Raw genomic sequence first — 22,201 nt, 5'->3', positions numbered from 1 at the left:
CTAATTTTATATTAAGGAAACAAAACCACACATTAATTTAATTGCTTAAGGAAAGAAATAGAAATTGAAGAAAAAATTCTATAATTATGGAAAAATTCTAAAGATTACATGATGATTACTTCTGAAAAGTATTTATAGACTGACCATTTAATGATGAGCTCTCTAATATCCTGTTGTAGAAATCAAAATTAGTACTTGTGTCTCATAAATAAAACATACTCTTGAAGAATATCTGATGACATGGATAACATCCATGAAATTTTATGTAAAAAGCACAGAATCATTAAATAAAACTGAATACACAATATGACCAAATTTTGCAAATCATAGTATATATATAGGTGGCTGTATGCCCAGAAAAAAATTTAAAAATTAATTAAGCAACAATTATTTCCGGATAGTAAGATCATGAGTAATTTTTTCTTTGTCATAATCTCCTGCACTTTCTAACTACTTTAAATCTTTGTCCTATATTTTGTGGTGTCCAGGAAAGTCAATCAATAAAATAACTTTAAAAACAACATGAGCCGGTGGGCGTGGCTCAGCGGTTGAGCATCGACCTAGGATCCAGGCGATCGGGGTTCGATTCCCGGTCAGGGCACAGGCCCGGGTTGCGGGCTCAATCAATGACTCTCTCATCATTGGTGTTTCTATCTCCCCCTCTCCTTTCCTCTCTCTTTGAAATAAAAAATATATATATTTAAAACAAACAGACAAAAACAACAATAATGAATAACAATTAGGATTTTGCAACAATAACCATTTTATTTATAGGCACAAATGAGTATCCCATGTGTACATGATGAAATTTAAGAGAAAATAGAGGAATCTGAAGCTTTTATTGCTAATTTTTTATAACTGTAACACTCCAGCTAAGCAAGTTTATAACCACCAATGTTAGTGAAAACTGAGGAAAGATTTACAAATCTTTTTCTAATTAAAGACAATTTCTCACAGTTTTTGACAGAATGGGGTTACACTACGTTTTCAAAAAGCACATTATAAAAGACTTTGCATTTAAAAATAATCCACTTACTATGAATTTCACAGTGATATTAAAAGATATCAATATAATGCCCTTCAGTTTTTTAATTATAGTTGACATACAATGTTATTACAATATTATATTAGTTTTAGGTGTACAACGGTGAATTTGACATTTATATTCTGTATGATGTGATCACTACAATAAGTCTAGTAACCATCTGTCACTGTACAATGTTATTACGATGATATTGACTATTCCCTATGCCATACATTATATGCCCATGGCTTTTTTTTTATATAACTAGAGGCTTGTACCTCTTATTCCCCTTCACCTTTTTCATCATCCTACCCCTGCCCCTCTGGCAACCATCAGTTTTTTATCGATCTACAAGTCTGTTTCTATTCAATTTCGGTGCTATCAGCACATCAGCAGCTCTTTCAGGGGTACCCTCCCCCTTTGTTCTATGTATACAAATTATCAAAGTCTTGCTCCTGGGTCAATGATATTTTCTTGTGAAAGACAAATAAGATAATTCTAATAAGCTAATCTTCCACTGCAGAATGTTCTGTATTTTAAGGAGCAACTGTATTCTCAGTGTTGAGTCTTTTCATTGGCAGTGAGAATGCATGTTTCAAATTCTCCTGTAGAAAAAAGAAAGAAAAAAATCCCTTACATACCATGATGCCTATATGAATACAATTGAAAATGAAAAATACAACTGAAAGTGAAAAATCTGAAAACGATTTCTTATGGTACAGCTCTTAGTGGGTTTTCCTTGTGCTTTGTTTTTAACCTTAATGTCTTGGTCTGAACTTCCCTCAAGTTGTTGGAAGATTCAGGCCGTGGACCTTAGGCACTTGAAGCTGAGAACTGTGCCTGTCACTGGTGTATGACACGTCAGCAGGAGAAGGGAGGATCATTTACCTTTAAAGTTTAAAGTAGTTTCATCACTCTTAGGCTGTTTTATTACCCATCATATAGAAAATAAATATTATGGCTTTTCTATGCCAATTCTGGAATGAATGAATAATTAGAGATTAACAGGAATGTTTTCAAATTTAACCCTGGCAAAGAGTAGCTCTCCGTTTTCATTCTGAAATAGTTTCAAAAATGAATATGACTTAAACAGGGCTTAATAATTTACAAAGTTCTTCCACATCTCTTTATTAAAATTTTTAACATATTTTTATTGATTTCAGAGAGAAGAAGGGAGAGGGAGAGAGAGAGATAGAAACATCAGTGATGAGAGAGTCATTGATCAGCTGCCTTCTGCAGCCCCCACTGGGGATCGAGCCCCAAACCCGGGCATGTGCCCTGACCGGGAATCAAACCGTGACCTCCTGGTTCATAGGTAGATACTCAACCACTCAGCCACGCTGGCCAGGCTCTTCCACATCTTATATCAGTTCATTTCCTTAATGAACAAAGGAAGTAGGTGAGGTTGTATCATCATCATCATCATCATTCCCATTTCATGGAAGAGAAAAGAGAGGTTCAGAGGTAAGTATATTGCTCACAGTCACATAGTTGAATTTTACAAGAAAGGATTCAAATCCCAGCCTTCTGACTCTTTCCACTGTACAATGTTGTTCGTTTATCAGACCCCAGAACATCTGAATGCAATTACCCAAAGTCAGAAATGTCCAGTGTGGCTTTTTTCGTAACTCATTAATACTTGGAGAAGTACCACATTCCTGGACACCAAAACAGGAATTTTTTTAAAAAAAGGTTAACTTATGCCAAGTATTTCCATTGATGTTAATTTGCACTTTTGTGACTCATTTTCCAAACTATGTCATCTTTTTACATCTGGAAAGCCTAAGAAGAACAGCTATGAAAGGCATCTAACTGCATGGAATCAAAGAAATGACAGAAATCCCGTCCCTGGATTCAATTCTGCAGAACTATTACTAGCAGTAGATGCTGACCTTTAATTCGGAGTTCCTAGAATCCCCAAACAGGAATATAAATATAAAAAATAAGTGTCAAGGCAATACAAAATACTAAGATTGATGGGAAATAAAATACAAGCATATGAGAGAAATTTCCACTAAGGCAGACAGGGCAGAACCTATTCAGGCTTCACCTCTTGAAACACACAATCTGAGAAGTTAAGGAGTAACTTCACACTCCTTTCATCTGTGTCCTGAACTAGAGGACCAGCGACTGTGCCAGTGGATTAGAAAACTTGCCAGTTGTCCCTGATTACAGGCACTTCTCCATGGATGCCTAAAGTACTGTACCTCATGTTTGTATATTTATTCAGAAAAGGTAATTGGATAAATGGAAGATGTGAGAGATGTAAACTTTAATTGCTGTAAATGCCCTGAAAGGAATTTTTAAAGAATTTTCTCAATTCAGCACCAGAGAGAATGAAGCAATGGGGATAGGATATTTTATATAAATAGAGCAAAGAGGCCCAGAAGATGGAAGAAACTGCTGAAAAACTGGGTTTGGAATGCAAATCATGCACCAGCGTGCCCTCTAGCTGAGGACAAATCTCATTAGCAGATTTGTGTTTATCTGAGAAGTGGTGCTAAGAGCAACCAATTTGTTATTAAGTTTGGATAGACTTTACCTAGTTGGAAGATAAAGAGATAGAAATAAAACTAAATAAATAAGGGCTGTAGTAAATTTATTCAAAACAAGGGGAAGGAAATGTTATTCTCAAGGGTCAAGGATAAGTTTGTCTGAGAAAACAATTAACTGTGGGATTCAGAAGAATATTTCATAAAACCCGACTTCGTCATTAGAAAGCAATAAAGCATAGCTCTTTAGAGACGGTACTATAAAGAAAACTACTAAAATATTAAAACTAAGTACAGAAGAAAACGAAACAAGATATAAACGAATATGGGTAATATAACAAGAACAGCTCCTCATGGAGCCCTGCTTTTGGTCAAAGGCCCCCATTTACGGAACCTTTTCTAATATTAGGCTTCAATTGGTGATCATGTAAGAGGTCATGGGTAAAAGGTCACCTGGCATTTAAATCCATAAACCTGATGTTATCAGTCTGTAGAACTAATGTATGGGATCATTTAGTCAGAAATGTAAAAGAGAATAGAACTACTATATGAATTTAAGATTACTTATTAGCCCTTTCAATCACAGTCTCATTTGTTCTTATATATGAATAATAATAGTGTTAGTAGGGTCTTCTAGAATACACGGAAACGACAACTTCAGTAGCAATAACTACAAGTTACTGGTCTACACTTTTCTAGGCCCTGGCTAGGCAATTTTTTTGCACAATATTATTAATCTTCCCCCAGACAAAGAAGGAAAAATGTATCAACCAAGGACGAGAATTCTTATTTCCCAAGCACAGCACCAGTGAAAGGTTTGTTCCAGCCTATTAATTATTTAAATAGTTATTATCTATGTTTGTCCTTCTTGTTTAAAATGAAAACTGCTGATCTAAGCTTATCTGTGTAACATCTTGTAGCAATACAGAGAGTGCGCTCTGGGCCTTTTTTAGCTGAGGAGAAAGAGGGTGAATCTTACTATGAGCCTATGAGTCGGGCAGCATGCCAGTCATTGTAATATAATTATCTCATTTAATTATGACAACAAACTTGTAAAATAGGTATCTTTCCTTCCCTTTATAAATGAAAAGGCCAGGTCACTAAATTAATAAACTGCAGGGCTCAGGATATGATCCCAGTGTCTGATTCCAGGACCTAGAATGTAGAATTAAGCCCTATATTCTTTCCATGATGCTGTTTAGAAAGTGATTTATATGTCATACCTCATTTCATTTTTCCACATGCCCACTAAGTAGGCAAGAATAAATGATATGATGCTGATTTTATAGACTGAGCGTTTGTAGAACTGAGGATAAGAGCCAAGCCTCAGGTAATCCAAAGAGTCAATGGATTTTTACAATCCCCCCGACCCCTGCAAAAGTATGAGTGATCTGGAAAGCCTGCTGTTTTCAGCTATGACTGCCCTGTTGTAGTAAGCTGAAAAATTGCCCTTTCTTCAAAAAAATAAATTCACTTCCTAATCCCTGGAGCATGTGACTATTACCTCGTTGGGCAAAAGATTGAATATTACCTTATGTGGCAAAAGATATGATTATGTTAAGGATATTGAGAGTCAAGAGTTTATCCTGGATTACCTGGAGGGGGGGCTAAATGCAATTACATGTATTCTTATAAAAGAGAGATGGAGGGAGATTTGAGACAGAATGCAGAAGACACATACACACAGAGAAGGTGATATGAAGATGGACCAGGGAGAGGCCACAAGCCAAGGGATATTGACAGTCATTAGCAACCAGAGGATGCAAGAACGCATTCTCCCTTAGAGCCTCCAAAGGGAGCTCAGCCCTGCCAACACTTCGATTCCTGACTTCTGGACTATAGAACTGTGAGAGAATACATTTCTGCTATTTTAATCCATCAAATTTGTGGTGATTAATATACCTGTTATAAACTGTTAATTGGGAGGAAATATACTCAATAGATACTTTTCCCAAATCCCTGAATGATGCTGGGAGGCAAAATAGTATGGTGATTATATATTTCTGGAATCATAAAAATATTGGTTTAAACCCAAACTCTATCATTTGTGATCTTCGGTAATATTTTTAATGCCTCTAAGTATTCTTTTCCTTATTTAAAGGAATTGGAAGTTTAGTAATATCTACCAAATAGAATTATTTGAAGAATTAAATGAGGTAATAACAGTAATGTAAAGTACTTAGCACAACACTGAGCACATGATAAAAATCTAGTAAAGGCTAATAGTAAGAAAAAGAAGAACCTAAGGGACATATAAAAAGTAATGCAACTTTCTTGCAATGTATAAGAAAAGTTATTGGAAAAAGTAGAAAAGGAAAAATAATATGGAATGACTTTTCTGAAACCTTCTTATTTAGATAATTTTGAGTTTGCTAACTTAACATTTACCATGAAAATAAATGGAAAAAAAAATCCTAAACAAAATACTAGTAAATTCAATCCAGAAATATTTTTTAAAAAGATAATACACCATAAGCTTATGGTACTTATCCCAGTAATACAAAGTTGGTTTTATGTTCAACCAATGTAACATACTACATTAAAAGAATAAAAGATAAAGATAAATAAAAAGGAGCCTTAAAACTATATCACTAGATACAGTAGAAAAATGATTTGACAAAATTTACCACCCTTCATGATAAAATTCTTAGCAAACTAGAAAGAGAAGAAATTCTCAAGCTGATAAAGAGTCTCTTTGACAATAACAGTGTACTTAAAATTGTGAAATATTAAACCCTTCTTTCCTCTAAAATTTGAAACGAGAAAAGGATGTCTCCTCTAACGACATCTCTGCAGCAACTAAAAGGAAATAATGGCATAAAGATAAAACTAGAAGAAATAAAGTGTTGTTTGAAAAAAACTATAACAAATTTAGCAAGGTTTAGACTGCAATGCCAATGTGAAAAGGGGTAGTTCTTTATAACAGAAGTGAAAAACTGGAGAACTTATACTACTTGACTAAGATTTACTATGAAACTCGAGTGATTAAGACAATGTGATATTAGTGTAAAAGGAGTTAGAGTCTAAAAATAACCTTCCACGTAAATAGCTCCAAACCAGACACAACCCAGTTGCCCATCGACAAGAGAATGGATAAACACATTACATTATGTGTACTAGTTTGCTAGGGCTGCCGTAACAAAGTGCCACAAATGAGGTGGCTTAGAACCCCAGACATTTATGGTCCCACTGTTCCGAGGCTAGAAGCCTGAAATCAAAGTGTCGGTAGGGCCATGCTCCCTCTGAAGACATTAGGGCAGGATCTGTCCCAGGTTTCCCCCCTCGGTTTGTGGCAGCATACCTCCAGCCTTCACATGGCGTTCTCTCTGTGTGTGTGTCTCTGTTTCAAAATTTCCCCTGTCTATGAGGACATCAGTCATATTGGATTAGGGGGCCTACCCCACTCTAGTATGACCTCATCTTAACTAATTACATCTACAGTGACCCTATTTCCAAATAAAGTCACATTCTGAGGTACTAGGGGTTAGGACTTCTACATATGAACTTTGGGGGGGATATAATTCAGATCACAATAGGTTTCTACCCCCATAAAGAAGCCTTCCGCTAATACATTAAATTGGAATTTATAGCCCCTAGAATGGAAAATATAAATTTCAGTATTTATCAAAACTTAGGGGAGAAGAAATCTATTATTTCTCCCAAAATAATACCCTTGTCTCCTCAAGGACAACTCCTATAGTTTTTAGCAAATCATCCAGGTTTGCATCCAAAGGGAGGCAGTAAGAAATGAGTACCTCATCAAGTGTTGCCTGCTCGGCTAGTTTGTTCCCCTTGATAAACACACATGACTGGTGGTCAGTAAGGAATTGTCTATCTTTCAGTTTTTTATTTGCAGACATTTACATGTGTTTCTCATTTTATGATAGCTTGTCTCTATAGCAGCCATGCAAGTAGAGCAGCCCTGAAAGACTGAAAGGGAGTATGAGTAAAGCCACGTTGACACTGACAGGTCGACAGGCTGGCAAATTCAGAACAGCTCCCACGCAGCCTCCGTCTATTGAACTGGAGCTGATCAGACCCCCAGATTCATCAGATTCCTTTGGAAAATGTCATTAAGTATTTGTTTCTCCATTTTTACAAATATCTAGCTCAGGCAGTGCTCAAGTGAAATATGTCAACTACAATGAAAAATGGTGATGGCCTAATTTTTCTGTTGCATTCCTCGCTATGGAAAGGACCCCATTATTGGCAAGGAGCACTGCTTTTGAGGAGCTGCCCTGCTACCCCTCGCTCCCACCCCAGTGGAGAACTGTAACCACAGGAGCTGCAGGAGGAAGCAGTGCCGCTGCATTTTGCAAGCCAGTCTCCCAGGCTAATCCTAAAGAGCCTTTCCTCATTAGTGATGTCAAAGCATGGAGCCGCCCACCATCCATGACGCTGGTGAGGGTCCAACACCCTGAGTCTGTTAGGTGCTATGATATGTGTGTTAAAAGGAAAGCCTGTGCCTGCATGGGGCTTAGCTTCAACAACAACAACAACAACAGAATATATTATTTGCCAGATACTGTCCTGGGTGCCAAACATATTATCTCATTGAATCCTCTAAACTATCTCACAAAGAAAGCATTATTTTCATCACTATTTTACAGATGAGGAAACCAAGCTAGGTGATTTGCAGTTATTGGGAGTCTATGTTTCCTGGCATAATGCTATTTCCATTTATCCAATCTCTATTGAGTTTGCTGCATATGTTTCCACCTATATGATGAATCCATGAGATCTAGTCTGTGTGTGTGTGTGTGTGTTGTGTGTGTGTGCTTCTATGCTCTTTGAGCTGCATAGGAAAGACTTCACTCCCTCACTCACCTTACTGCTCCTGCTTCACAAGAGATTGTACCCTATGATATCGCTGCTCCTTTCTTATAGGTCCTGTTGCACCGAGTAATTTCCTGGTGACCATTGCATAATCCAGTCATCCAATGCTCTAAGGTGTGCCCTTGTGTAGCCTATGACCCTCATTAAAGTAAGAGGTCTCTGAAGAGTGGCACTTTTCCATTCATACCTGGCGGTGAAGCTGCGTGTGACTTTTGTTTGGAAGTCCTTGGCGATGTCTGCTGCTTCCATCACCCACAGCCAACAAACCCTGTGCTGTTTAATAGTCAGGGGAGAGTTCAGCTAACCAACCACTCCCCAAGGCTTCTTCACCCCTCATCTTCCTCAGGTGCACAAGGCAGAGCTTTGTGGGACTGTGGGAATCTCTAAGGATACCCGGGAAGTGGGGTTGCTGCTTCAGACCTTGAAGGCATCTTTTTCACTGAAATGAAGACTCGGGTCCTGAATATTTTTTCCACCTAGCTGTAAACCATTTGGCAAATGTCAATCCTTTCCCCCAAATTTAGGATAGCGATGTGACATGGAGAAAGTAAGGAGTTATCAGTGTATCCCGGCAACATTTCAGTGCTGTGTTCAGAGCTAGAGCCAGCTCTCTCGTTTTCCCCTTCAACAAATATTCATTAAGCATCTCCTACAAACAAAACATCATGCTGGGCAGAGTGGCTGCTGACCATGACCCATGTTTGCAGAGCACCAATATACATAATCTTACCTAATCCATGAATGCATCCTGGAAGGTAGGCCTTTTTTGTGCCCCTGAGGCTTAGAAAGACCTTACCCAACATCATTGTGAGAAATTAGGAGCAAACCAAGATTTGAACTCAGGGTTTGGGGCCCTATTTCAATACAGAGTTTATAATGTTACCTTAGGCCATACCAATGTAGAGGAGATGATCTCCCTGGGCGGGAAAAGCAAACAGTATTCCTCTGGCTTCTTCCAGTTTGTTAGGGTGTGTCAAAGGGGGTCATAAGTAGAGATGAAAAGATCTCTCTACTACATAGAAACAACCATTTTCCTATTTAATTTTGGCTGCTGGCAAGGGAAAACCATTCTACTGGAAGAGGGAGGCGCCCCATTGCAACTGCTTCTGATGTCCACCATGACTGGCACAGATGCTGATCTGTGTAACAAAACCAATACACTGAGCCAGCATTGCAGGTGCCACTGAAGTCCCATTGCCCTCAATACTGCTGACACTTATTAGCACAGGCATGAGCTGGCACAGCAGCCACTGGATATGTGGAGGAACTGGCATCGCTGATGTGCCAAAGCAGGACTATGTACCCTGGCACTCTGTGCACATCCATCATATGCTGCTGTTTGGGGAGTGGGCACAGAGCTCAAAGTGATTTGGTTCAGTGGAAGTGGTGATGGGATGCTCCGGAGCCCAGACTTCTTTTTTCTTAGACCTAGTGAGTAGTCTAAGGAAGGGAAATAGTGAGGAGGGAAATAGTGGTGAGAATCCTCCTACTTCTTGTGTGTCCAGGCCAGGACAGTCCACATTCACTCTGAATCCGGCACTCCTATGGATGAGCAGAAAAAGACAGCAACTTTTTTCCTGAGATGAGACATCTCTTAAGAACCCAGCATTTACTGCCATATCTTATGCCCTAATTCTACTAGGGAAGCACAGCTAGTCCTATGCCATTTATTCATTCAACAAACATAAGCTAAGCACCTATTATATACCAGGTAAAAGACACAACTTCTATCTTCTATTGGTTTATAGTTTATAAAGAAGTCATGAGTAAACTGTGTAATTACAATACAGTATGAGAAGTGCTAGGCTAGAGGTAAACCGAGGGTGCTATGAGACCACGGAGGAGAGGGTACTTCATTTCCTCCCTCCTACCTTGGGGGTTCAGAAAAGGTTCTCCGAATGAGGTGGTGTCTGAGCTGATGGTTAAAGGACAAGTAAGATTTAGGTAGATATGATGGGGTTGGGAGATGGCAGGATTTGGGTGGTTGTGAATGATAAGATTTGGGGCTGACACATATGAAGTCTTTGTCAAGATCATGAAGAACCTTGAGCATCGGCTGGGGAAAGTCACTAAAGAGTTAAACCAGTCAGCGACATGGTCAGATGACATTTTAGACCACTTCTGGGTACAGAATAGAAGATGCACGTGAGGGGACAAAAACCTTCTTTCTCTAGGGCGTCGATGTATATGAACTGAACAACTTTGGGGGCTGTGTGGAAGGAGGGAACACCCACCAAGCCAACACAGGTCAGCCTGGCAGTCAGAGGGGTGACAGCTGCTCCTGGCACCTCTCCTGACTCCCCCTGTAGTGCAGGAGCCTCTGGGATGGGGGGAAGCTTCAGCTTGCCTGAGTACCAAGGGACGCCTGTCCGACCACACAAAGCTATGATTGGCATATGAACCCACCAGGCCTGGGGGGATCAAGGAGTTTCCAACACCACTGTCATCTTCAGGAGCCCAGAGAAGCTGACAGTAAGGAGAACCGAGACCATCCTTAGCTGGATATTGACAGCAGCGGTGGTTATAGAATAGGGCTGGGCCTGAGGCCAAATGAGTTGGCAGGGTCTGCCTGGCCTCTGCCTTGCCCCCCTCAGCTCCATCTGTCTAACGGTAGGTGTCAGCCTTGAAGAGTGCCAGCTCTGAATCTGGCCATTCAGAAAAGGGGACAAGGACACCAAGATGTATGCGTGTGGGTGGAAGCCTGCCTAAAATGTTCAGTCCTCGACACCAGTCCCCGTGTGCGATCCTTGAAACACTCTTCCCACCCTTTGCTTGCTTTCCCTTTTGTTTGCCATTTATTCTTAAAGAGATGCCAAAATTAATTTATCATAAAGACATATTCAGTGGGAGTGAAAACCTAACCTAAAATGCCTTAAGCGAAAAATGAATTAATTTCTCAAATAACTGAAAAGTCCAGTGATATTTTAAGGCGCAGCTAGGTTCAGGGGTTCAGAACTGTGTTAAGGCTTCTGTCCTTAGAGCCTTTTAAATGTTCAGAATCCCAGCAAAAGGAGACATTTTCTTTCCTGTTAGCAAAAGTCCTGGGTCTTCATCTAATTTTCCTGGTCTGGATCGTTTGCCATCTCTGAGACACCACAGTGGCTAGAGCAGTGGGCAATTCTGATAAACTAGCTCAGGCTTCTACATCCATGCTTGGAGGTGAGAAGGGGTTTTTCATCCCAATAGTATGTGGTTAATAGTTGGAGAAGGGAGGTTTCTTGGAGGAGATATGAATGCCATTACTGGTCAAAGGGGGAGTACTGCAAGCCAAAATAACAGACATCCAATCGCTTTGAATCTTTGGTTTACCAAGCTATGTAGACTAAAAGTGACTCATTCTGATGTAGATTATCTGCTGATGATCATGATGGTCATGTTAATTATCACTGCTATTTTATGAAGAGATTCATATAGTTTGGTACATAGTTCGGTAATTTCCTGAGATTCGCTAGTCAGAAGAGTGGTGTAGGCACTTTGCTAGGTTAATGTATCATCTACCAGTTATAAGGACTATGGGATGATCCAAAGACTAGGAGACATACTCTTAAAAAGTTTTATCAAATAATTTTATGGTATCATTTATGTCTACATCAAAGTTAGACAATTAAATTTTTCATGTGACTGTACTGTACTATTCTAGTAACGACATAAGATTGCTTTTAGCTAAGTCCTCAAGGCATTTGTTTATACTTTTCATGGAATTGTTATTTGAGCAAATACATTTGTAAACTAAAAATCACACAAATGCAGAGGCAGAATATTAGGCATAATTTCCTCATAGTACTATGTGGAATTCTAGATATCAAATTCTCTGATTACATTGGCATCAAACATTTAGTACATAGTGGTTAAATAAACAAAAGAAAGAACAAGTGACTATCTTACCTGGTATGTTACCCAGGTATATACCCAGGATGACATGCCCATGTATATGCTCAGAAATGGAATTCCTGGGTCATACAATAATTCTGTTTTTAACTTTCTGAGTAACTGCCATACTATTTTCCATAGCGGCTACACCATTTTGCATTCCCACCAGTAACACGCAAGGGTTCCAATTTCTCTGCATCCTTGCCAACAATTTTTATTTTGTTTTTAATTTTTTTTTTCTGATAATAGTCATCTTAATGGGTATGAAGTGATACCTCTTTTTTTTTTTTTCATTTCCATGAAAATCACACTTTATTATCAATTGCTTCTTGTAACCATTATCACCGTGGCTTTTATTTGCATTGCACTAATGATTAGTGATGTTGAGCATCTTTTCATGTGCATATTCACACATAAAATATTGGCACATTAAATATTGTATATCTTCTTTGGAGAAATGCCTATTCAAGTCCTTTGTTCATTTTCAAACTAGGTTTTTGCTGTTGCTGTTGAACTGTGGGAGTTCTTTATATATCCTATTAATTCTTTACTGGAGATATGATTTGTCAATATTTTCTCCCATTTCATGGGTTGCCTTTTTATTCTATCAACAGTGTCCTTTGGTATACAGAGATTTTAATTTTAATGTAGGACAGTTCATCTATTTTTTCTTCTGTTGCTTGTGCTTTTGTTTCATATCCAAGAAATTATTGCCAAATCCAATGTCGTGAAACTTTTCCTCTATGTTTTCTTCTAAGAGTTTTATAGTTTTAGGTTTTATGTTTAGGTCTTTGATTGACTTCGTGTGTATTTTGTATACAGTATAAGGTAAGAATCCAACTTCATTATTTTGCATGTGGTTATCCAGTTCCCCAGCACCATTTGTTGATAAGACTGCCCTCCCCTATTGAGTGGTCTTGCTGTCCTTGTTTAAAATCATTTATCATATATTCAAGTATTGCTCTCTGGGCTCTCTGTTCTCTTCCATTGGTCTATCTATCTGTCTTCATACCAGTACCACAATGTTTTGGTTATTGAAGTTTGTAGTAAGTGTTGAAAACAGGAAGTGTGATACTTCCAAGTCGGTTCTTTTTAAAGATTGTTTTGGTGATTCTGTGTCCCTTGAGATTCCATATGAAGTTTAGGATGAATTTTTCTATTTCTTAAAAAATCATCATTGAGATTTGGATAGTGTTATGAGCTGTATTGTGTCCCCCCTCCCCACCAAATTCAAATGTTGACATCCTGACCCTGGTACCTCGGAATGTGACTGTATTTGCAGAAAGGATTTTAACGAGGTAATTAAGTTAAAATGAGGTCATTAGGATGGGCCTTAATTCAATATGGCTGTTATCCTTAAAAGAAGAGGAAATTTGGACATATACATGTAATTGAAGGAAAACAAGGTGAGGACACAAGGAGAAGACAGACATCTATAAGCCAAGGACAGAAGCCTCAGAAGAAACCAACCCTGCCAACACCTTGATCTTGGACATCTAGATCTAGAACTGTGAGAAAATAAATTTCTGTTGTTTCAGCCACCGAGTCTGTGGCACTTTGTTATGACAGCCCCAGAAAACTAACACAGGTAGGGATTGTATTGAATCTATAGCTTGCTTGGGGGAGTGACATTTTTAGATAGGCTGAATTTCATAACTTTGGACTAAATGTGTAAAAATGCTCAGCCAGCAGCTCAGTTTGTGTGAGTTCAACTTAGTAGAGGTGTTGTTCCTACACTGGGACTTACATAAGAATGTGTTCTTGTTCATTAGGGTTGAGTTTATTTATCTTTGGAGAGGCAATTTTCTTAAGGTGCTAGTCATAATTAGATTATATTTACTGCCCTATTTTAACAGGCAGGAATATTGTGCTCACACTATTATTTTCCATTTTCCTTTAAAATATTCCTCTCACTAAACTCCTATACCGCACATATCGGTTTTAGGCTAAAAATAGAATAGTTGCTGTTGCTGCCACTGTTCCATGTGGAAAATATAGCCAACTGCTGAGTAGGAAAGAAAAAATAATTATTCTGAGTATATTCTTAGGACAGTATGAAAGCCTCGCGGACGAGGAGCCTCTACCTGACAATGGGCTAAGATTCCCTGTACCACTCTCATGGTTTTTATAATTTTCCTACAGACAGGACAGGAAGCGGGGTTCTTCAGGTTCCTTCTACCCAACACAGTGCTGGTGGCAGAAGTGAAGGGCAGAGAGTGAAGGATTTGACTCATGGTTGGCAAACTGAGCTTGTCAGCCAAGTCCAGTCTACCACCTGTTTTTGTAAAAAAAAGAAAAAAAAAATGGAGCACAACCATTCTCATTCTTTCACGCATTGTTTGTGGCTGCAGAGTTGATTGAGCAGCTGTGACAGAAATCGCATGGCCCACAAAGCCTAAAATACAAGGTTGGGCAAAAGTAGGTATATACTTTTGAGTATGCAATACACACAGTTTATTCTTGTGTTATTATTTATTAATTACTGTATTATTTTCCATACAAACAACTGTAAACCTACCTTTGCCCACCCCTCTGTATATTATCTGTTTCTTTACAGAATGTGTTAGTTGACCCCTGTGCTAGACTATTAATAAGTGATACTGAGTAATTTATTCAGACCTCTCATTTTGAAGATGAGAAAAATGAAGACACTAATATCACTGGGAGTGAAGGGTTCCAGGCTGGCAGCATGGGACTGAATCAAGAAGAGAAACAGATGGGCTCTTGCAGACCAGTCTCTCCTGGATCAGGGCAGGGTCAGCAGACAGAATTGCTAGCAGTGGACTGTCTACAATGTGTAAAGACCAAGGGAGGTTGAGTCATAATTCTAACAATTCCTGGAGACATTTCCAAGAGGAGGTAACAAGGATGGCACTAAGGATAGAACCAAACAGTCTGAGAATCAATGATAGGTGTCTGGGTCCCACATGGGATGTGAAGACTTGATAGGAGTTGCAGCAACAAATATACCTGGATCCTGGAGGCTGGGCCACATAAGGTAGTTACCCAGAGCACAAATCATCCAGAAATCAGAGCAGAGGAAACAGTGAAGTAGCAACAAGCATTTGGTCCAAAGTCAGTGAGATGAGTCCATACATTTTTTTTTTTTTTTTTTTTTTAGAATGGAAGGAAGGGGTGAAAGAGAGAGAGAGAAACATCTATCGGTTGCCTCCCCCAAAGGACCAGACCAGGGAGGGAACCCGCAACCTAGGTAAGTGCCCTGGCTGGGAACTGAACCTGCAGCCTTCTGGTGCATGGGATAATGCTCCAACCAACTAAGCCACCCAGTTGGGGCAACATTTTGATTCTTATAATAATAAATCACTAGTTTAGCCCTTACAGTCATGGCTTGACATTTTTGCTGAACCAGAAAAGATTGCTATATACACAGTATATGAAATTTATACAAGAAGAAAAACTTATAAATCTATTTGTCTCATTAGGGTGGATTTGAAAACCAACAAATTATAGGTACAACACAATTCAAAAGCAAATGTTAAGTATGCTTCATAATTATTAGAAAATATTCAGTATGTGCATACTGCATCACCATAGAGTTGTTATATTATTTCAGCAATACGCAATCTAATGGAATTATTTTCATATAATTTTCTAAGAATGGAGGCATTTCTATAGCATCCATAACTTTGTTTTATGTTCAAACACTGTGTCTATTACTGGTTTTTATTAATTCTGGACTTTTTTTTTTTTTTGGTATTAATGCTGTTCTGAGCACCAACAATACTAGGTTATTTTACTAACATAGGAGGTGAGGCCACTGGATTTGTCTGTTGGTGGAGAGAGGTGCTAAGTTTAGGGACTGTCCACTCGGTAGGAGGATGAGTGCTAAGCCTGCAACCTAAATTTAAGGAGCATTGAAAATACCTGCAGCCACTGAAATTCTCACCATTAATTTCTCTCCAAACCACCTGCAGAAGTATGCATATTAATTGGCTTTGGGCATTCTGTTACCTAGGAGGAGTAACACATTAGATAGCTAAAATTAGAAGGGAGGCCCCCCCCAACAAAAGATGAAAATACGAAGCTTGGTGAGTCAATGTAGGTGGAGTGTTGCAGCAGGACACCCTGACTGCCAGGTGGGAGGGGTCCTTAATCTCTGGGAGATGTGAGTGGCAAAAAGTGCTTGAGGCATATTACTGAAAAACCAGGCTATTTCACACTTAGTCTAGGTCTGAGTGTGCAGGGTGAGGGTTGGGGTTACTCACCATTCACACTGCCACACATTTTTATAGCATGCTTTTCATTTTCTGATTTGAATACATCAGTGATCAGGGCGATGTGTGAGGGGGCGACGGAGGAAGCCAGCAGGAAAATTGGAAGGCAGTTGGCTTTCATCTGTTTTGTTCAAGCTTAAGGGGGGAAATCTCCTCAGCCTTTTTAAAAAAATATAATAATGAAAATGTTAATAACCAAAATAATAACAACCACAAGTTACAGAGAGCTTGCTTTCCGCTAGATACTGTGTTTTATGTACATTATTTCATTTAATGTCCCCCGCCCGTGCTTCCCCCATGCTCCCCAAAGAGTAAAAATCTCCTCCAGAACTGCTAGTTCACCCTCTCACAGCAGCACCATAAAGGGATTCCACTTTATTTGCAATTCCAGATTTACAAAGTCTCCTTCACCCTTGACCTTGTTGGAGCTTTGAGATGCTGAACAGGATGTCCCTCGTCTCCTCGCCCAAGGCCAGGCTCAGAGCGAGGAGAGTGTGCTGGTTGGCCAGGCAGCCCTGGACACTTAAAATAGGAGGAGGAAGAGCCCCAGGACATCTCTACTGATAGAACTACAAAGTTGAGACCTGCGGCTACCCGAGCCCCACCTTCCTGTTTTGGCTCCCACCCACTTCTTGGATTCAGAGCCCCCACTCACCTCCTGATTGCACAGTGCCTGGGCAGGAGAATGGCTTTCCTGCCTCAAGGCCCTGCCAATCCTAACGGCCTGAAATCCCGGGGAACACTATTCACTGTTCCGAGGATAATGTGGTAACAAGGCAGATCTATCCTGGAGGCCTTCCAAGAAGCCTGGTGCCAAGAGGAAGGCCTGAGAAAAATAGGGAGGGAAGTAGGAACCCCAAATATTGTTAGTGGTTCACTATAGAGACTTTGTTGCTTTTCAAGAGAACCTGATCTCCCTTACCTGGTGCACAGAGACTCAGACTCACTGTCTGTCCTTTAAGCAAAGAGATGCTGCAATTTTATTCCTTTCAACAAGCTACTGATAAAAAGGAACCAGCCACTAACACTCAGGGCACTTTACTTTTTAAGAACTCCCCTTTTTTTTCTTCTTTCCTTCCTCTATATCTTTTCTCCTAAACTTTGCTTTTGTCGGTGGTATTTAGATAAGCTGTTTTCTCTCCTCTGGGTCTGATCTAATTGGCCTGCTGTTCTAGTGACACTGGGCATTATTGGGCAGATGAATGGGACTGGGGTCAGAGTTCAGCAAGAAGGCATCTGCGCACTTGCATTGCATAGAAGTGCTCAGAGGTGATTTCTGATAAAAGCTTGGAAAAGATTTGCATAGGGTAAGCTGTCTTCTATCCCTCCAAAGCTGGGTGACCAAAAGGTAGTCCTTTTCTGGAGGGATCAAAAATGATTAAACAGGAGGTAGGCATATTTTTACAGGGAGTTCCCTGCTTGGGATGATTTCTGCAGGAGAGAAAAGGGGGTGGGGGTGGGGATGGGGGTAAGACAGGGGGATTAAACCGGAAGGAGGCTAGAAATGGAACTCTTGAATGGGTCCTAACCACTGGCCTGTTTTGCTCATAAAACAATCTCACCAAAGAAGAGTTTCCACTCCACTCACAAAGCCTCTCGCCAGTGTCCCCGTGGCCTCAGGTTACTGCGCCATCGCCATAGCGGGCTCAGGTTCTCTTACTGGGCTCTCTTCGTGTTGACAGTTCTTCCACTGAACCAAGTAGCCAGAATCCTCCTTTTCCAAGAAATGCTTTGCCATGGGGGCAAGAGGGAACAAGGCTCTATTGTTCGTTTGGCCTTCCTGAATGGGGCAAATGTCTCCCCCCTCTAACCCTGTCACCAAAGGGGGCTGAGCGCGGAGCCCTCTGAGACTCACCTTCCTTCCACTCCTGCTTTGTTCTCTGGGAGGGGATTTTTCTGGGACCCTTCCCACCTCGACCCATCACACCCGTGTGGGGGCCCGAGCGGACAGCCGCCTTTCCCTGCGCTTCACAGAGTGGCAGTTGGGGGGGGAAGCGCGAGCACAGGTCCGATAACTCACTTTCGTTCAGGCGAGCCCCGCTGCCTGCGGTCCCCCTGGACCTCTGGGGAGCGCGCCGCGGTCCCCGCAGCGCAGCGGCGGGGGAGGGGGCGCACGAACCCCGGGGCCGGCACTGAAAGGCGGGGAGAGGAGAGCCCGCGTTGCCCCGGCTCCCGCGGCGCGGTCCGCTGGGAAGGGCCGGGCGCCGGGAGTCCCCGCGCGGGGCGCCCTCGCTGTCGGGTTTCCCAGCTGCCCTGCGGGAACCCCGCGGATGCCCGGAGGCTCGGGTGGGCGCAGGCACGCTCCTCTCGACCCGGGCTCGCGCTCCGCCCTCCGCCTGGGCTCCGAGTGAGCGCTCGGGGTCCCTCTGTGAGCATGCGCAGCCCGACGCCCTCCCTCTCCCCCTCTCCCGGCCCCCCCTTTCCCGCCGGCACCCCACGGCCCCGCTCCCTCCCCGCCAGCCTCTCGCTCCTTCCTTTCATTAAACAAACAGGAGATCCTGAAACCTGGACCCCGTGCCCGCCCGCGGCCGGCGAGTAGGGGGGAGGCGGAGCGCGGGATGGGCGCCGAGGGGGCTCCGTGATCCCGCGCACCCCCGCCCCGCGCGCGCGCTCACACGCTCGCCGGCACACACACTCGCGCGCACACTCGCGCACACACACCCGCGCACACACACCCGCGCACACACCCCCGCTCACACACCCGCTCACGCCCCGCCGGCCGGCTGGCTCCCCACGCAGGCGGAATGCAGCAGAGCCCCGCGAGCGCGTCTCGGGCCGCCGCCTGAATGCGCCCCGCGCCGCGGAGCCCGACGGCCCAGTAGGGCGCCCGGGGGGGAGGACGCCCCGCCGCCGGAGGTGAGTGGGGCGCCCGCGGCCGCCCGCCGCTCCCGACCCGGGCAGGGGCCGGTTCCCGGGGGCGCAGACCCGGCTCGCGGGTTTCCAGGTGCGGCGGAGGCGGCGCCGGGCCGTGCCCGGGGGGAGGCGCCGGGAGGGTGGCCTCTGCCAGGTGTCGGGCTGACCCAGCAGAAAGCGCCGCCGGCTCCGCTCGTAAACTTTCCTCCCTGTCATTTGGGAAGCGTGGAGACAAAGGGGGCGTGGAGGCGCCCTCCGTCCCGCTGCCCCTCGGGCTGCCTTCCCGGGCGCCACGGGAGCCGGGGTGCGGGCGGGGGCGCCCTGCAGGTAGCAGATGCCAAGTATCCCCCGCCGGGCGGGGTGGGGGCTCCCACCCGAGCTGCGAGCCTGCCGTGGGTCCTTCCCTCCGCGTGGGCACCTGTCACCTTCCCTCTCCCCGCCCCCGCGCTCCCGGCGTCTCGCAGTGGGGAGCGCGGGGGGGCACCCGGGGAACTGGAGGGCAGCCTTTGGCTCCCCCGTTCGGCGCGGGCGCCGGGCGCGGGGTGAGGCGCGGGTCAGTGCGGGGTGAGTGAGGAGTTGCGGGCGGCTCGCCGCAGTCCCAGGAGCGCGGGGCGCGGGGCGGGCGCGGGGCCTGCCCGGGAAGGGCCGCGCGGGAGCCGGCGGGGCGCGGTGGCCGGGTGGCGCGGTGGCGGCCCGGGCTGCCGGGCTTTATTTTGGCCCTGGGGTTTCATGACACACGTGGACCAGGTGGAGGATTCTGGGTTATTTTCCTTTGTGGGGATATCGGTTTCCCTCTCAGCCACTTTCGCGGGAAGAGTCCCTGCAGCCTGATACCTGCCCAGGGGCGGGCGGGCACCGGTCTGGTATTTTGGGTCCCAGGGAAGAGGTGCCCGAGGAGGGGATTCCCTGGAAAACGCCGGCTCCCGGGCGGGTCTCCGCGCACCCGGGAACTGCCTCAGGTCCAGGGGCTCTTTGAAGACGCAGAGGCCGTCAGCGTGCGAGGGGCCCTGGCCGGGACAAAGGCGAGAAGAGGGACAGTTGGTGGCCATTCCGGAGGGGAGGGACTAGAGGCCACCCGAGGCGGGCGGTCCCGCGTGGGGCGCGGCGGCCTTCACGGAATTCGCGTGTCCCTGCTGCCGGGCGGTGGCCTGGGCTCCTCAGGCTCGCACCCGGGGGTTCCTGGAGCCTCACACCTGGGTGTCCCGACGGGGCTCCGGCTCACCCTGGCGCAGCTTCAGAGCCACTCCTCCAGGCCGGAAAGTGCCTGCGGAGTGGTCATCCCGGTGCTTTGTCCACGCGTGGAAGGCGGGAGGGGCCGACAGGTGTAGTTCTGGCTCTTCCGTAGGTCAGGGGCTTGGATCTGTAAGTGTGGGGGACCCGCAGCCAGGCTGATGCGCGGAAGGAAACACCGGAGGCTCAGGTCCAGTACTTGTGGCTGGGTTGTCAGAGGGTATTGTCTTCATTTTTAAGATGACGGGTGGAGGCAGTCACTCTGCTGACCCTTTTTTTTTTTTTTTTAATTTTTAATTTTTAACATCTTGTAACTTTTTTGAAGCGGGAGAAAACATATGCACGAGGTTCATTGGGAAAGTTCCCATGTGAAAGAGACTTTGATTCATAAGTTAACATAGTGAAGGGTGAAGTTTTTGAGAGAGAGAAAAAGAATAGGAAATTGGGAAAGTGGTGCATATTATTAAACACAGCTTTGCTTCTGTGATATTTAAAAAGCATTCAGTAACATAGAAACTTGAAAGGGCTGTTTTTCTTTTCTTTTTTTTAACAACTAGTGAGGTAAAGACCTTTCGAGAAACATTTTCAAGTTAAAATTGACACAGAAAGGGTTAAACTATAATTGTCAGGTTATTTCCTTTTTATTTCATAGTGAACATCGTCATCATTTTCTTTGCCAAACTTGGCAAGAAAAGATTAATTTTTGCTTTTTACTACAGCTGTATTTTCAATTCACTTGATTATATTATTTACAAGTGTTCATTGACCACCTATCCCATACTTAGCATTGGGTTCATATAAAAATGTATAACACAGTTCTAGTCCTCAAAGGGTTTATGATCTAGTTGTAAATACAAGATTAGTACCTGTGGAATAATTAAAGAGTAGGTCAGCTCTGTACTTTACTGTAAACTCTTAACATGTATGCTGTTCACTCCAACTTTGCCAGTGGATTTTCTCACATTTAGACAACATACCTCAGCACTTATTATGTGCTGGAGGCTGGAGAGCAAAAAAAAAGAACAGGAATTTAAAAACAGCTCCAGCTTTCAAGGGTGAGGAAATGTAATATAGTGTTTAGCTAACTGTGATGCAATCTGATTCATTGTTATAATTGTTGGGCAAATCAAGTGCCAATAGTACAGACATGTAAGTGATTTTTTTTCTTTCCCTGGGGGATTTGAGCAGTTGATCTTTGAGATATTTTCAAAAAATGAATAGTCTTTTACCAGGCAGGGAAGGCTAGAAAGGACATCCCAGACAGAGGAAATTTGTGAGCTTGCCCGATGAATTAGGGTAACTTTAAGCCATTCCATGTGGCTAGAGCACATGGCACTGGAGTGTGGATACAGAGATGAACAGCACTTGGGTAACACTAATTAACAACTAATGTCATGGAGTGTTTGGATACAGCTATGCCCAGGATGCTATGTAAGCACAAAGGGAGGGCATCCACCTACAAGAGGGAAAGAAGGTCAAGAAGGTTTCTTAGGGAGGTAGAGGTGAGCTGAGTGTTGAAGGACAAGGAGTGGAGAAGGGCTTTCTAGGCAGAAAAAAAAACAAAAAAAATCTACCTACATGAGAGTTGGAAGTAGTTCTGTGTGGCTGCACTGAGAGATGTGGCTTTTTAGCTCCATGACATAGCAAACCATCAGGCCAGA

General features: G+C 43.3%; 1 protein-coding gene and 1 long non-coding RNA gene across 8 annotated transcripts in view; one reads left to right on the top strand and one right to left on the bottom strand.

Annotated features, from left to right (window-relative positions):
• Window positions 1-742: 742 nt before the first annotated feature.
• LOC308563841 lies at window positions 743-18,799 on the bottom strand. Of its 2 annotated transcripts, XR_013999855.1 has the most exons (4): window positions 18,478-18,799; window positions 16,449-16,616; window positions 2,308-2,402; window positions 750-1,629 (listed from the first exon to the last, which is right to left on the bottom strand). It is a non-coding gene; the product is annotated as an uncharacterized lncRNA (long non-coding RNA). The 2 variants fall into 2 exon arrangements; XR_013999854.1 differs by having other exon boundaries at window positions 743-2,402.
• Window positions 18,800-18,928: 129 nt separating this feature from the next.
• Window positions 18,929-22,201, top strand: part of PLPPR1 (phospholipid phosphatase related 1) — a 177,199-nt gene continuing 173,926 nt past the window's right edge. For 3 of the 6 annotated variants that reach the window (XR_013999784.1, XM_081150461.1, XM_081150460.1), the window contains exon 1: window positions 19,107-19,313. The gene's annotated coding sequence lies outside the window, so the exon portion shown is untranslated. Of the gene's footprint in view, window positions 19,314-22,201 lie in introns of all 6 variants that reach the window. The other 3 variants (XM_081150459.1, XM_081150462.1, XM_081150463.1) reach the window with 3 other exon arrangements.

This window comes from Miniopterus schreibersii (assembly GCF_964146895.1).
Source record: "Miniopterus schreibersii genome assembly, chromosome: 11".
NCBI classification, from domain to species: Eukaryota; Metazoa; Chordata; class Mammalia; order Chiroptera; family Miniopteridae; genus Miniopterus; species Miniopterus schreibersii.
The sequence above is the reverse complement of the archived record's forward strand: the minus strand, read 5'-3'. Positions and strand labels throughout refer to the sequence as shown.